Below are 17,818 nucleotides of genomic sequence, written 5' to 3'. Positions count from 1 at the left end.
ATGGTACAATGATTTACATGTGAGAACAAATGTGTCAATTAAACGGGAACTAGACAAGGGTTAGTGGAGATTCCTAATCCATACTTTACAATAATTTCCTCGTGACTCTGGATAAGTTAAATCATTTAAGTTTCATAAAAATTTAAATCATGTAGAGTAAATTATTGAGTTAATGGTTGCCGACAAGATAAACCCATTTGACAAGTTACATTAAGATGATTTCATATGTTTATTTATTCATTGGACTTTATATGTAATTTTACTTTCCTATAACGTTTTATGAATTAACGATGTCTATTTATTATAAACTTTAAAATAAGTTCTAATATAATTAGTTTTGAAAAATTAAAATTTATAATATTTATTTAATTTAGTTTCAAACTTATGAAAACGATTTCAATAACTGAGTTATTAAAACCTGTTGTTTATAAAGGTAAATTGTTTTATAGAACTAAAAGAATTTAATTTAAGATTTATATATATATATATATATATATATATATATATATATATATATATATATATATATTGTTTCAAAGACGTAAACGTGATACGACATAATATTTCCTATTATTTAAACAATTATAAATGAACTTTGAAATATAATTGTTTTCTTTTGAAAAACTAAATATAATATTAATAAATAAATATTTCAAACTTAAATTTCGAAATGAAAATATAATTATACTTTACAATGTAACAAGATATAATAATAACGTAGTTATAAAATGTTTCGAATATATATATATATGTGTATATATATATATATATATATATATATATATATATGTATATATATATATATGTATATATATATATGTATATATATATATATATAACGAGAAGATGATTTAAAGAAGCAAATAACCATAACACTCGAATGTTCTAGTTACATTTCGAGTAATATAGTTTATGGGTAATTTAAGTTTATATTTTGATAAGGGTACGAGTCACGAAACGTAGAATGAAAATTATAAATGTGTACGAAGTAACATTCGAAAAATCGGAACCGAGACATAAGTTGAGCGACAACGTACAAGTCATCGGATTAAAAGTTACAAGTCAACTATGCTCGTGAATATAATATAATATATATATAAATATATAAATTATTTATATATATATATATATATATATATATATATATATATATATATAAAATAAATAAATAAAATGTCGGCCGCCTAAATTATTGCGAATGGGAGTTGGTGAAAGAGGCCATGCGATCGCATGGCCAAAGGGCTTCGAACCCATGCGATCGCATGCGAATTTGGGTCATTTCTCACACACACATATAGATAGATAGATAGATAGATAGATAGATAGATAGATAGATAGATAGGTACTCCGGAGTATTATTTATTATTATTGTTATTATTTATTTATTATTATTATTATTATTATTATTATTATTATTATTATTATTATTATTATTATTATTATTATTATTATTATTATTATTAAGATTAATATTATTATTAATCTTATGGTTAGGAGTAGTATTATTAATAATATTATACATAAAATATTACGACGGAGTGCTGTCCAAGTGATGTTGAAAATTGTTTTTTCGAGTGAGTCTAAGCTAAGGAAATTATGGATTATAGCTATGGAGGTTATGGATATTATTCGGGGTTATATTCGTGAGGTCAACCTAGTGTTTATCATCTCTGTTGCATCTACGTACTTTCCTGCAATATTGAATCACAATATTGATACGTGAGCATTCATATCTTATCTTTTATATATTAATAGTGTATCCCTGAATAGTGCTCGAGTATATATGATTATGCATGCTTAGTTTTGTCATTAGTTAGTTTTCTGATAAATTACGAATTTTATACATATGCTACTGAGTTAAGGTATATGATATGCATGTCGTTAGAAAGCTGGCGAAAAATTAATAACTTTTCATTTAGAAGTCGTGTGGTTTCGATGAACGGATTAAAAGTTATAGTCAACTGAATTATTATAAATTTTAGTATTATTATTATTATTAAAATGATTATTATTATTATCGTCGTTATTATCGTCGTTATTATTATTATTATTATTATTATTATTATTATTATTATTATTATTATTATTATTATTATTATTATTATTATTATTATTATCATTATCGTTATTGATATAGGTATTAACATTAAAAATTATTATTGTTATTATTATTACTATCGTTATTATTATTAAAATTATTATTAATATTACCGTTGTTATTATTATTATTATTATTATTATTATTATTATCATTAATATTATTATAATATTTATTATTATTATTATCATTATCATTAAAACTAATATTAGTATCATTTAATTATTATAATTACTATTATTAATATCATTATTATGAATGCAATATAAAAGAGGACTAAAATTTATTAAACAAATCGATTAGGAAATAATGAGTATACGTATCATGATGAAACTAAAATATTGTAAGATATTGATTTAGATAAAAATATCGTTTTCATTATTTTTATCATTATTATTATTATTATTAAAAGAATCATTGATATCAAAACTATCATTTTTATTAAAATTACCATTTTTAATAGAAATGTCATTGTTATTATAAAATGTCATTATTATTATCATTTTAATATCATTATTATTAATAATTATCATTTTGAATAGAATTATCGTTTTTATATAAAATATTATTATTATTACAGTTAGTATTAAAAAGTATCGTTATTTTAAATTTATCATGATTATCATTTTATCATAATTAATATCATCTGTAATAAATATAAGTATTGTTATTATTGTTAGTAGAATAATAATAATTATTATTATTATTACAAAATAATACAACTTTTACTTATTATTATTATCAATATTAATTTATCAAATAAATATACGTTACAAAGATATTAATAATACATACTACTATATTTTTATGATATTAAGTGAATTTATTAAATTATATTACTTAAGATATATAAAAGTATATTTTTATCATATACAAATTTTTAATATAATTTTTAATATAATTTTTTATTTATTAATAAATGACTTGTATTATTTTACTCTAATAAAATCTGATAAATATATTTAAATATATAAAATGACTATTTAAGTTACATAATAAACATGTATAGATTTTGTAAATCATTTTGAGTCAAATTGACTTTTGTTGACTTTTGCATATCGATCTCGAGCATTAGGATTGTGATACACTATGACTTAACCTAAATTGATAGACAGATATTCACCAACATATAAATATATATACTTATTATTATAGGTTCGTGAATCCGAGGCCAACCTTGCACTTGTTCGGTGTCATCATTTGCATTATTGCTACGGAATACAGTATTGTGAGTTTCATTTGCTCTCTTTTTAAATACTTTTGCAATATATATTTTTGGGACTGAGAATACATGCGATGTTTTATAATTGTTTGACGAAATAGACACAAGTACTCGAAAATTACATTCTATGATTGGATTATCGAAATCGAATATCACCCTTTATAGTCTGGTAATCTAAGAATTAGGGAACAGAAACCATAATTGACGCGAATCCTAAAGATTGATCTATTGGGCCTAACAAACCCCATCCGGGTTACGGATGCTTTAGTACTTCGATTTTATCATGTCCAATGAGGGTCCCGGAATGATGGGGGTATTCTAGACACGTTTTGTTAATGTCGATTACCAGATGTTCACCATATGAATGATTTTTATCTCTATGCAGTTTGTGCGAAATGCCTGATATGAGATGATGTTTATGAAAAATGAAAATAGAAATCTTGTGGTCTATTAAAGTTATGGAAATGATTGATTACGATAAAGTAATGAACTCACCAACTTTTTGGTTGACACTTTAAAGCATGTTTATTCTCAGGTATGAAAGAAATCTTCCGCTGTGCATTTGCTTATTTTAGAGATATTACTTGGAGTCATTCATGACATATTTCAAAAGACATTGCATTCGAGTCATTGAGTTCAACAAGATTATTATTAAGTCATTGATAGTTTGATATATTATGAAATGGTATGCATGCCTGTCAACTTTCGATGTAATGAAAGTTTGTATTTTAAAAACGAATGCAATGTTTGTAAAATGTATCATTTAGAGGTCAAATACCTCGCAATGTAATCATATGTTATTGTATTCGTCCTTATGGATTAGGACGGGTTGCTTCATTTGGTATCAGAGCGGTGGTCTTAGCGAACCATGTCTTGCATTAGTGTGTCTAACTGATAGTTGATAAGATGCATTAGTGAGTCTGGACTTCGACCTTAGCTGCATGTCAAAAAAGTTTTGCTTATCATTTCTTGTCGGAAAATTACATGCTTATCATTCTTAGTCTAGACACATCTTACTGCATTGATTGCATGAATAGTGTATAGACAAAATTCATATCTTAGCGTATCTGTTACTGTAAACCTTGCCTGACATATTCCGTAAATTCCTCCGTAATCTACGAAACCTTTTGTTCTCTCTCTCTCTCTCTCTCTCTCTATATATATATATATATATATATATATATATATATATATATATATATATATATATCCGATAGCCAGAAATCATTCTATATCGAAAAATTCTTTATTCAATTGTACGAAATGGAACTCGCCACTAGTTCAAGTCCCTCCGATTCCAATATGGAGTTTCACTCGAGCTCTGAAAGCAGCGTGACCAGAATGGATCAACCAATTAGCCATCATCTATTCTGGATGAATTGGGGATGGGTTCGTAGTCTACTTAATCATTGGAGACAAGAAGAAGGTGATCCTTTCCATCCACCACATTGCCCTCTTGGCGAAGAACCTGAAGCACTTACCGGCGAACCTGTCCGAGACACCATTTTCTCTCTCATTTCCAGAGTGTCTCATCACAATTATATATTATCTCAAATTCTAGACCTTAATCACCCGCTCGTTCGAACCACCGATCATCCCGGTGTAATAGAAGAAGTCAACGAGCTTCTCGCTCGAGTATTGGTTTTGGAGAATATGGTGCAAAGTTTATAAGCACCAACAGCAACACCGGCATCAACAGAACCACGATCATCAACACCAACGGTACCATTACCACCACCAACAACAACATCCACATCCCACACATCAACATCACAATCTGTACCTCGAACATCAACGTCATACACACAGTAGATACCAAGGAGTACCAGCAACATTAACCGATGAAGTATTGATTCATAACTTCATTGGAGAAGCATTCTGCGGTGATTATGAAATCTCCAAAGTCTTAGAGATTATTTATTCCTACCTTAACCATAAATCAGACGAGTGGATCGAAATGATAGAGGGGAGAATAGAAACCCTAACAGGAATGGTGCGTGGGTTACAAAATAAATTTGTTATAAAAGTAGCATCAGCAGTACCGTTAGCATCATCAACACCAGCATTATCGGCAGCATCACTAGCACTAGCAGTATTGACAACATCACCAGCACCATCAATACCGACAGCATCACCAGCATCGGCAGCATCTACAACACCACAAGCTCCACCAGATCTATAATCACCGCGAACAACATCACTAATCAACAACAAGTATGTCATATCAACGAGTTATAAAGTATTAACTCATTTCCACTGAAGAATTTATATATCTTATATATATAAATTTTGGAAACCATAGAATACCTTTTCATATTAAGCTATTATGAATGAATTGAATAAGGGTAGATACTACTCGGTTAATTCATATTACTAATATGCAATGATGTACATCCTTCGTTAATGACTTAACCATTGTTAACTACAATCTCTGTTCCAAACTCAATGAATTCCAATTCATAATAAATCAAGTGTATTAATCAATTACATGTTTGATTTTACACTTTCATCTTCGATATACTCGAAACTTTCTAGAAACATCATTCGTACCTTGCAAAGTTCACAAGAATCCCACGAACACCAACATCATTCACCGAATAAATATCAATAAAAATGAATAATAAAGTATTGATTCATAATTTCATTTACGTCAAAGTGATGATCCACAGAGATTACGAAAATTATAAAGTTTTAGAGATTATTCATTTCTAGTTCCAGCTGAAAATCAAATGAGCTTAATATAATATTAACTCATTAAATCTGTATTACATTTGAAGAAAATATACATATTAATATTTTCATAAAAATTGTAATAAAATCCTCTCGCACAAAAGATTACTTGTGAAACTTTTAACGGGTAGGTAATACCCGAAAGATATACAAATTCACAATTATTATGTTACATTCTTAGATTTTGATTCAGCAAATCATCCACTATACTCCCTAGTTTCGCAACAACATACATTCTTTTATAGAAATCAAAACAATCATACTTATTCAAATCAAATTACATATTCTGATTTTAAAATCTCAGAATTCAATTCGAGATATAACCGGTATCATCACTCTTAGATCCCTACAGCTTTCAAATCTATACTTTGACTTCAAAACTGTGCTAGAACATCACTTTCATTTATAAAACCCAGATAAAATATTTGTAACATTCAAAATCCTAGAACATCATATGTATATTAACGATTACAATATGTGCTCAAACCCCTCGAAATTCCTGAACACACTTCAAACAATGAACAATCGAGATGATGATCCAACCACATGTTACCCACAGTCATGCACCTGAAAAACTCTCGAAACCAAAGTCATAGTTTAACACGTATCCGTGTCAGATCTTTTGGAATTTATTACCAAAAATAACTTTTCAATCCCTTTTCAAAATAGACAGTTTTGTCACAGCTCCAGTAAATCAACTTCAATTATTCATTCGAATAAGCCTTATTATATCGATTACCTCTTCATCATTGTTATCGGGAAACCTTTTATATGTCGCCACAGTAGCAGTAAACTTACCAACAACTTCATTGATCTTTAAGCCTCTCCGAAAAATCACTATACTTATTCATTGAATCCCTATCATGTACTCATCTGCATCATGTAATAGTAGTTGCCATACCAAAAAGCTTGAATCATTATTCCTGAATTTCGCAGCAATTCAACGCCAGCAGTTATATATATACATATAACGTCTATCTCCAAGACTTACATACTTCGAATGTGAAGTTTCTGAAAAACACCATAAACTAGGAACTAGTTCTCAAAATTTTGAAAAATGCTGATGAAGCAGCAAAAACTGTAAACGATCTTAACAGTCAAATATTTGATGATAAAGAATAATATGTTGGCAAAGCTCAGAAAAAGAGAAGGTATAGAACTGGAAAACGGAATGAGTAACCCATGAAGGAGGCTGTGGACAAATCACAAGGACTAAACCCGCCTTCAAAGAATCCAAATGATTCAGTGTCTACTGAAAATCGAATACCTTGCTCCTGACTCTAAACCTTTACGGACAAATCTTCATCATCGTCCATCGATGTTAGAAATTCTAAGATATCATCATATCTTTCATTATAAATATCTTCGATGTTCCTGAAGATATCTTCATAACTATTGTTATTCGAAATCATTTATCTCTTCACGCTATCTATGTTACATCATAAAAGAAACTATTTTAGTTTCTAAATTTTGAAACCTTCGAGTTTAAAATATGAATGTTTTTGAAGTAGTGTTGGGAACTGAAGCACGAGTTAGTATAATATAATGACACTTGATCAACGTGATTATATTACAGTAAGACATGCTGAGTTTCAAATGGAACATGACGATTCACAGACCATACCGTCATCATGTGCCATGTTACACGACTCTTGTATTCTATTTAATCTCAAAAAATATCAAGAAAATATTTTCTTGATGATTTGGTCTTTTCCGAATATTCTAGTAATTTGACAAATCAAGATCGTGCCATTACAATTTCCTTCTTAGAGTCTATGTTCATTCTGAAATTCATATCTACGAATTCTGGACAATTACATACGGTGCTTAATGGTAAGAAGAGAAAACAAAAGAATGAAACTTCGAAATAGAAATTGGAGTATAAATCGCAGCAAATAGGAGAGAGTATTAACTATGGATGACAATGATTATAAAAGACAGAAGCAGGGACTTTGAAATATAAGGGAAGATATAAAGCCCAACAACAACTCAGAAATTACAAACCATATATATCGATGCATATAGCAATATAAAGACACGGGGGAACTAAAAACACTATAAAACCAAGAGTATAGTAGAAGTAAATAGATTCTTCTAGCGGTAGATGAAAAAGAAGAATGACAGATATGAAAGTTAGGAGTATATCAAGAATCAGAACTGGATGGAGCATATTGATGAATTCTTTAAGGTATGAATTGAGGGAGGAAGAATAAAAGGCGTGAGCTGTGGAAATAAGGAAACGAAGAGAGTGGATTTATAGTGAAATAGCAGACAGAGAAATCGAGACAGATCATCGCAATTAACCGAAGAGGATTCTAATTTTCTTAATTACCGAAGAATCAAATCTTATTACGAAGATTTTCTCTAAATCTCTTGAACCCCGAAAATCAATCTTATCTACGTTAAAAGATATGACGAATCTACACTTACTCATTTCACTCTTTTGCGATAGTTTCACTCGTGCTCTTCACATAAACAAATTGTTTTATCCATATTACTTAAAGAAGATAAAACTCTAATTTCCAACTCATATGAGTCATGAAAACATACTTATTGTCAGCCATGACCATCCCAATCAAATTTCGGGACGAAATTACGGGTAGGTACTGTGACAACTCGGAAATTTCCGACCAAATTTAAATTTGATCTTTATATGTTTCCAACACGGTAAGCAAAGTCTGTAATGTTGAGTCTCGAAATATTTGGAACTATGTTCATATATATTCAATTACCCTTCGACTGCTCTCGACGATTCACGAACAATTATGTGTAAATAGATATGTATGTATGTATGTATATATATATATATATATGTGTGTGTGTATTTATATATATATATATACATATATATATATATATATACATATATATATATATATATATATATATATATATATATATATATATATACATATATATATATATATATATATATATATATATATATATATATATGTGTGTGTGTGTGTGTGTGTGTGTGTATTAAATTGAGAAATTAAACGGTTTGGTTGATATGAAGATAAGTTATGAAATCTATTTTATGACTTGAAAACGTTAACAAAGTATTGGATGTATAATGCTTTACATGAACGTATTTGTTTCAATATATGTTTAATATATTTATCGACAGAATTAAAAGATAATATCAAATGATTGAATTATCAGATACAGTGTGATTAGGATTACGGGTCTCCGTTATGAGGTCCATTATGATTTAAGAAATCTGTTCTTTTTAACAATATTCGGAAAATGGTAAAGTGATTTACATGTGAGAACAAATGTGTCAATTAAACGGGAACTAGACAAGGGTTAGTGGAGTTTCCTAATTCATACTTTACAATAATTTCCTCGTGATTCTGGATAAGTTAAATCATTTAACTTTCATAAAAATTTAAATCATGTAGAGTAAATTATTGAGTTAATGATTGCCGACAAGATAAACCCATTTAACAAGTTATATTAAGATGATTTCATATGTTTATTTATTCATTGGACTTTATATGTAATTTTACTTTCCTATAACGTTTTATGAATTAACTATGTCTATTTATTACAACCTTTAAAATAAGTTCTAATATAATTAGTTTTGAAAAATTAAAATTTATAATATTTATTTAACTTAGTTTCAAACTTATGAAAACGATTTCAATAACTGAGTTATTAAAACCTGTTGTTTATAAAGGTAAATTGTTTTATAGAATTAAAAGAATTTAATTTAAGCTTTATATATATATATATATATATATATATATATATTCATATATATATATATATATATAGTTTCAAAGACGTAAACGTGATACGACATAATATTTCCTATTATTTAAACAATTATAAATGAACTTTGAAATATAATTGTTTTCTTTTGAAAAACTAATATAATATTAATAAATAAATATTTCAAACTTAAATTTCGAAATGAAAATATAATTATACTTTACAATGTAACAAGATATAATAATAACTTAGTTATAAAACATTTCGAATATACATATGTATATGTATATATAACGAGACGATGATTTAAAGAAGCAAATAACCATAACACTCGAATATTCCAGTTACATTTCGAGTAATATAGTTTATAGGTAATTTAAGTTTATATTTTGATAAGGGTACGAGTCACGAAACGTAGAATGCAAATTATAAACGTGTACGAAGTAACGTTCGAAAAACTGGAACCGGGACATAAGTCGAGCGACAACGTACAAGTCATCGGAATAATAGTTACAAGTCAACTATGCTCGTGAATATAATATAATATATATATAAATATATAAATTAAATAGATATATATATATATATATTAAATTAATAAATAAAATGTCGACCGCCTAAATTATTGCGAATGGGAGTTGGTGAAAGAGGCCATGCGATCGCATGGGTGTGGCTGGCCAAAGTTTTCTATAAAGCTCGAAGAATTTGGGTCATTTCTCACACACACATATAGATAGATAGATAGATAGATAGGTACTCCGTAGTATTATTTATTATTATTATTATTTATTATTATTATTATTATTATTATTATTATTTTTATTATTAAGATTCATATTATTATTAATCTTATGGTTAGGAGTAATATTATTAATAATATTATACATAAAATATTACGACGGAGTGCAGTCCAAGTGATGTTCAAAATTGTTTTTTCGAGTGAGTCGAAGCTAAGAAAATTATGGGTTATAGCTATGGAGGTTATGGGTATTGTTCAGGGGTATGTTCGTGAGGTCAACCTAGTGTTTATCATCTCTAATACGTCTACGTACTTTCCTGCAATATTGAATCACAATATTGATACGTGAGCATTCATATCCTATCTTTTATATATTAATAATGTATCCCTGAATAGTGCTCGAGTATATATGATTATGCATGCTTGTATGCTTAGTTTCGTCATTAGTTAGTTTATGATAAATTATGAATTTTATACATATGCTACTGAGTTAAGGTATATGATATGCATGTCGTTGGAAAGCTGGCAAAAAATTAATAACTTTTCATTTAGAAATCATGTGGTTTAAATGAATGAATTAAAAGTTATAGTCAACTGAATTATTATTAATTTTAGTATTATTATTATAAAATGATTATTATTATTAGCGTCGTTATTATTATTATTGTTATTATTATTATTATCATTATCGTTATTGATATACGTATTAACATTAAAAATTATTATTGTTATTATTATTACTATCGTTATTATTATTAAAATTATTATTAATATTGCCGTTATTATTATTAGTATTATTATTATTATTATTATTATTATTATCATTAATATTATTATAATATTTATTATTATTATTACCATTATCATTAAAACTAATATTAGTATCATCTAATTATTATAATTACTATTATTAATATCATTATTATGAATGAGATATAAAAGAGGACTAAAAGTTATTAAACAAATCAATTATGAAATAATGAGTATAAGTATCATGATGAAACTAAAATATTGTAAGATATTGATTTAGATAAAAATATCGTTTTCATTATTTTTATCATTATTATTATTTTTAAAAGAATCATTAATATCAAAACTATCATTTTTATTAAAATTATCATTTTTAATAGAAATATCATTGTTATTATAAAATGTCATTATTTTTATCATTTTAATATCATTATTATTAATAATTATCATTTTGAATAGAATTATCTTTTTTATATAAAATATTATTATTATTACAGTTAGTATTAAAAAGTATCGTTATTTTAAATTTATCATGATTATCATTTTATCATAATTAATATCATCTTTAGTAAATATAAATATTGCTATTATTGTTGGTAGAATAATAATTATTATTATTATTATTACAAAATAATACAACTTTTACTTATTATTATTATCAATATTATTTTATCAAATAAATATGCGATACAAAGATATTAATAATACATACTACTATATTTTTATGATATTAAGTGAATTTATTAAATTATATTACTTAAGATATATAAAAGTATATTTTTATCGTATATAAATTTTTAATATAAATTTTTATTTATTAATAAATGACTTGTATTATTTTACTCTAATAAAATCTGATAAATATATTTAAATATATAAAACGACTATTTAAGTTACATAATAAACATATATAGATTTTGTAAATTATTTTGAGTCAAATTGACTTTTGTTGACTTTTGCATATCGATCTCGAGCATTAGGATTGTAAAACACTATGACTTGACTTAAATTGATAGACAGATATTCACCAACATATAAATATATATACTTAATATAGGTTCGTGAATCCGAGGCCAACCTTGCACTTGTTCAGTGTCGTCATTTGCATTATTGCTACGAAATACAGTATTGTGAGTTTCATTTGCTCCCTTTTTAAATGCTTTTGCAATATATATTTTTGGGACTGAGAATACATGCGCTGTTTTATAAATATTTGACGAAATAGACACAAGTACTCGAAAATTACATTCTATGGTTGGATTATCAAAATCGAATATCACCATTTTTAGTCTGATAATCTAAGAATTAGGGAACAGAACCCCTAATTGACGCGAATCCTAAAGATAGATTTATTGGGCCTAACAAACCCCATCCGGGTTACGGATGCTTTAGTACTTCGATTTTATCATGTCCGATGAGAGTCCCGAAATGATGGGATATTCTAGACGCATTTTGTTAATGTCGATTACCAGGTGTTCACCATATAAATGATTTTTATCTCTATGCAGTTTGTGCGAAATGCTTGATATGAGATGATGTTTATGAAAAATGAAAATAGAAATCTTGTGGTCAATTAAAGTTATGGAAATGATTGATTACGATAAACTAATGAACTCACCAACCTTTTAGTTGACACTTTAAAGCATGTTTATTCTCAGGTATGAAAGAAATCTTCCGCTGTGCATTTGCTCATTTTAGAGATATTACTTGGAGTCATTCATGACATATTTCAAAAGACGTTGCATTCAAGTCGTTGAGTTCAACAAGATTATTATTAAGTCATTGATAGTTTGATATATTATGAAATGGTATGCATGCCTGTCAACTTTCGATGTAATGAAAGTTTGTCTTTTAAAAACGAATGCAATGTTTGTAAAATGTATCATTTAGAGGTCATATACCTCGCAATGTAATCATATGTTATTGTATTCATCCTTATGGATTAGGACGAGTTGCTTCATTTTAATTGGTCAAAGTTTGTAAAAAGAAGTAATAAATAGCTCACAACATTAAATCGATACCTTTAAATGGACCTCATTTAATTCCAATTATTTAAATCAAATTCATGACAAATTAAATGTAACAAAAGAAATTTTGTTTTTACTACAGAAAATATCTTGTGGTTTTTAACTTCTCAAATTTGAATTAAAATTTAATGCATTTAATGCCTAATGGGAGTCATGAGTATCCAAGCCGGTTAAACATCATATCAACAGTTTGCTACACCTCAAAAATGTGCCAGACTGTCACATATGCCCACGCGCCTGCAGATGACAGTTGTCATTTTCTCTCTCCTGCACTTTTTCAGCCAATCTGTATGAATAAATAGGGTGATTCAATTTCCATTTTACCCTTCGGTCATTCAACATTCAAAATTCCTCATTTTCACTCAAATCCTCAAATCTTCAAATCTTCAAACATTCATCTTCGTCAACAACAATGGCAGAACAACAACAACAACAACACCACATCCAAAACCAACCAGGAGAGCAACAACAATCACAACCACAACAACATGATGAACCACAACAGCAACAAGAGGAACCCCAACCACAAGATTTATTTTCTCTTCACCAAAATCTTGTTAGGGCTGAACCTGCACCTACTCATGATCATATCCGCATATCCAGAGGCAATGCTGCTCACACCTTGTCTATTCTAAAATCCAAGGCGAATTAAGGATATGAATCCATTATCAAGTACCTAAGACAATCACCTATTGCTAGATCTGTTCTAGGAGTACCCTCTTGATTCTACCAAGTCTGTCTTTGCAGAGTCAGGTACATGGCAAAGATTGCCACCACCACTAAGGGTATTTCATGAATTCAAGGTATGTTGACTGAAACCCTAGCCTGTTGTATCACTGTAGAAGCTATTCGTCGAGCTCTTCAACTGCCAGCAGGACCATTTGTTAACTCATTGATGAGTGATGAGTTTAAGAAGGAGGTTTTGGAGTTCATTGACTATAAAGGTGGAGTTACTGGTCATAGTTCGTTGAGGAAGAACATGCCACCTCTGTGGAATTACTTCTTTGGGGTGCTGACTCACTGAATGAGTAAAAAATCTGGTAGTTTTGACCAGTGCTCTGACTTTGAGCTGAAAGTTGGTCATGGGTTGATCTTTAACAGAAACATTGACTATGCTTCTGAAATCTACACAAGGTTAAGGGAGACGGTAGTTGCACCATCAATGAGTGAATTAATTCCCTTTCAAAGATTTTTAAGTCTTGTGTGAAAAATGATCTTGGTGATGTCTATGGGAGCATCACCGATCCATCTATTGACCTAAAACCAAAATAAGGGGGTATGCCAAAAGAAGCACCAGCTGCTCCTCATACTGCTCCTTCATCAGCTATGCGCCGATATCTTTCGGATAAGTGAGGAGAATACCTTATGACATTCTATGGTGATGCACCAGCTGAGGGGGTGGGTTCTCGGCGCAAGCCAGCAGCACCAAAGAAACAGCCAGCTACCACAAATGGAACATCCACCGTCACAAAAACTGGTGAAGCAGTAGTTGTATTAGAATCTAGTGCTCTCTAATCACAAAGAACAGCCATAGTCTTATATACTGACTACTCAATTCTAGTTTTAGAATCTGTTGCTCATCCATTTCTTAGCAACGGGCAAATCTAAACGTACAAAAGCTGGCACCAAGCATGCCAAAGGGGAGAAAGCACCAGTCTCATATGTTGTTCCTAAAAAGGAGTTGACTATGGAACCTGATGCGTCTCTAGAACAATTAGCAGCAATATCTAACAAAATTAAAAATATGTTTTCTGCTGACACAATTGTTGAAAGTGGAGCTAAAGGTACTATCTTTGCTCCAGAGCTGACCGGTTTTAAAACTAGTGTTAAGAGGAATAGCAACCCATATTCTTCTAACCAGGCACTTCCCCATTTTTCAAAAACATACTTCAGGAAATACCCTCTGTTCACAGTACAACCAGCAGAGAACATACTTGACCCCTAAAGCAGAGTTGAGCTGGGTCCTCATCGTTTTGAACCAGCTCAGGCTACTGCACAGCCCAGTTGCAACTTGGATCATGATAAGAGTCACACTAATCTATCTAAACCAGATAAAACTCTTACACCATCTGAGTTAACATTTGTTGCCAATGAGTCAGCAGAGTCACAGCTGCACTTACAGACACTAAACTCTGTCTCAATTGAAGGGCTGAATAAAACACCAGATTGTCCCCAGAAACCAACATCAGATGCAATTGTTGAATCAAATTTATCTGGTTCTACATTTTCTAACACAAAATGTTCCCATGTTTCAGATGTTAAAATTGCAGAGGGCAGCAAAGCTGATGTAATTGAAGAGACTGCGTCTGCTGGTACTGGTGAGAATGTTGGTGCTGGTCTAACCGATTCTGTTACTGATGAAGAGATGGCGCATGCTGATGATGTAGTCATTCATCCCGTTGTTCCCAGTACTGATGATCAAAATACTACTGCTGATGTAGTTCATGATATTGTCATTGATACAACTATTGTTGGTGGTTATCTGGATGCTGATGCTACTATTCTAAGGCATTTCATTTATGTGAATGTTGTCGGTGATATTATTATTTCTGATGAATCACCAGATACTGAGTCTAAGGGTGATACTGGTTCTAAGGGTGCTGATGATCAATCAATTACTGCTGATACTCCTGATTCTACAGATATGGTTTTTAAAACCATTGCTCTAAATGCAGTTGGTAATGTGGTCATTTCTGATGAAGCCCCTGATGCTGGTACCCACGGTGCAAATGTAGATGTTGCTACTGACTATGCTACTTAAGCTGAATCTTCTAAGGGTGCTGATACTGAACACAGACCCACAGTTTCAGATCCAGATGAAGTTGTTCCTAACTTTGTTTACAAGGGAGTAACCATTTCTCCAAATATTGCTATCCTGGTTGATCAGCTAACCCTAGATCCCTAAAGTGCTTTAGTTGCAGCCAGCAAACTGCCTGATGAGGAATTGGTGGAACTGCTTCAACAGATGGATGCACCAGCTAGAGAAGAAGTGTTTGAGAGGCTGACTACACTTGAAAATATCAATAAGCAGCCATACTGTCACTATTTTGGTATGCATGCTGCTCCCTCACCATGGCCTGGACATTGGAGGCCTTGGAAGTTTCAGCTTGATCCTAATACTAATAAGATCACTATTCATGATGTTCCTGATTCGCAAGTACCTTCTGATTCATCAGCTTCTTCCTCATCATCTTCTTCTGATGGTGATACTGATGAAGGTACTGGTAAGGACGAGCTAGTAGTTCCTGATAATGCTACTGGTTCCAAAGACAAACCAGTGGATCTTTATGTTGATGATGTTGATTCTCTGATAAGGATACTAGTGGTAGAAGGTAAAAATGATGGTAATCATGGTGATAAGTCTGATGATGACGACCTTCCACCTCTACCAACCCACATTATTATTCCAAGTCAAGCTGTTACTGCTACTACTCCACCAACACTAAGAAGCAAATTGGATGTTCCTGAGATGGAAGGGTTATCTACCCTTGCTGTCTATAGCATTGTTTCTAAAATCACACCCTCAGTGCACAGAACTATCAGAGAGACTTTTGTTCACTCATTTGGAAAAGCACTTAAAATTGCTGGTAACCTCACCACATCTAATATTGAAGCACAACTGCATCAGACAGATGCATTTGCTGACCTTGCAGTTGAGGAAATCAAGAGACACCATGATGAAGGAGATGAACTTAATCAAATCATCCTCTCTCATAATGAATACACTGCTCATCTTACCAAACTTCAAGAGGAACTGGATCTAGAAAGATCAAGGCTTCATGTTCTAAATAGAGAAAACAGGGTGCTTGAGGAGAGGCTTGAAAACTATGAGCAACAAATGGCTAATATGGTTCATATAGCTGCTTATCTTCGCCTTGCTGAGTTCTACACAGAATGTCTGAACTTCATTCTGATGTTCGAGCTAATGTTGACCGAATTTCAATGGGTCTAGCTCTCAATGAGGCCCGTACTACCAATCTCTGTCTTCAAAGTCATGGTGTTGATCCAGGAGCTCACCTCTCTCTATCTGATGCTGATTGGAATAATTTTGCCTGGTCACATGCTGATTTTGATAGTGACTTGAAGCAATTGTTCCCCCTAGCTCTACTTCTACCCCTGCTGATGACAAAAAGGGGGAGAAGAAATCTAAGAAAAGAAAACCATCCAAGGGGGAGCATGAACATGATAAATCTCCAAAGCAACAAAGGAGAGTGGTGATGGTACTGGTCAAGGAAATACCAGCCTAAGCCCAGCAACGCTCATACTGAGGCAGGTGTAAGGGGTGCTGGTGAATCTCAACAACCCAGCATGTCTGACAAACCTGCTGATGATATTAGTTCTGGCAGTAAGCCTAGAGAAGCTGTTGTTACTGAGCTAGCTGAATCTTTTGTTGTATCTCAATCCATTGAAAGAAAGCTGAAAAGAAAATTAGAGAGACATAAGAAGAGACAACAAAAACTCAATGATGCCTTCAACTCTAAATCTGAGGCTTATGCTGCAAATAGAAGAAGAAAATTGATTATCGCATATGTCTC

Source organism: Rutidosis leptorrhynchoides, chromosome 4 (assembly GCF_046630445.1).
Source record: "Rutidosis leptorrhynchoides isolate AG116_Rl617_1_P2 chromosome 4, CSIRO_AGI_Rlap_v1, whole genome shotgun sequence".
In the NCBI taxonomy this organism is placed as follows: Eukaryota; Viridiplantae; Streptophyta; class Magnoliopsida; order Asterales; family Asteraceae; genus Rutidosis; species Rutidosis leptorrhynchoides.
Note: the sequence above shows the minus strand (reverse complement) of the source record.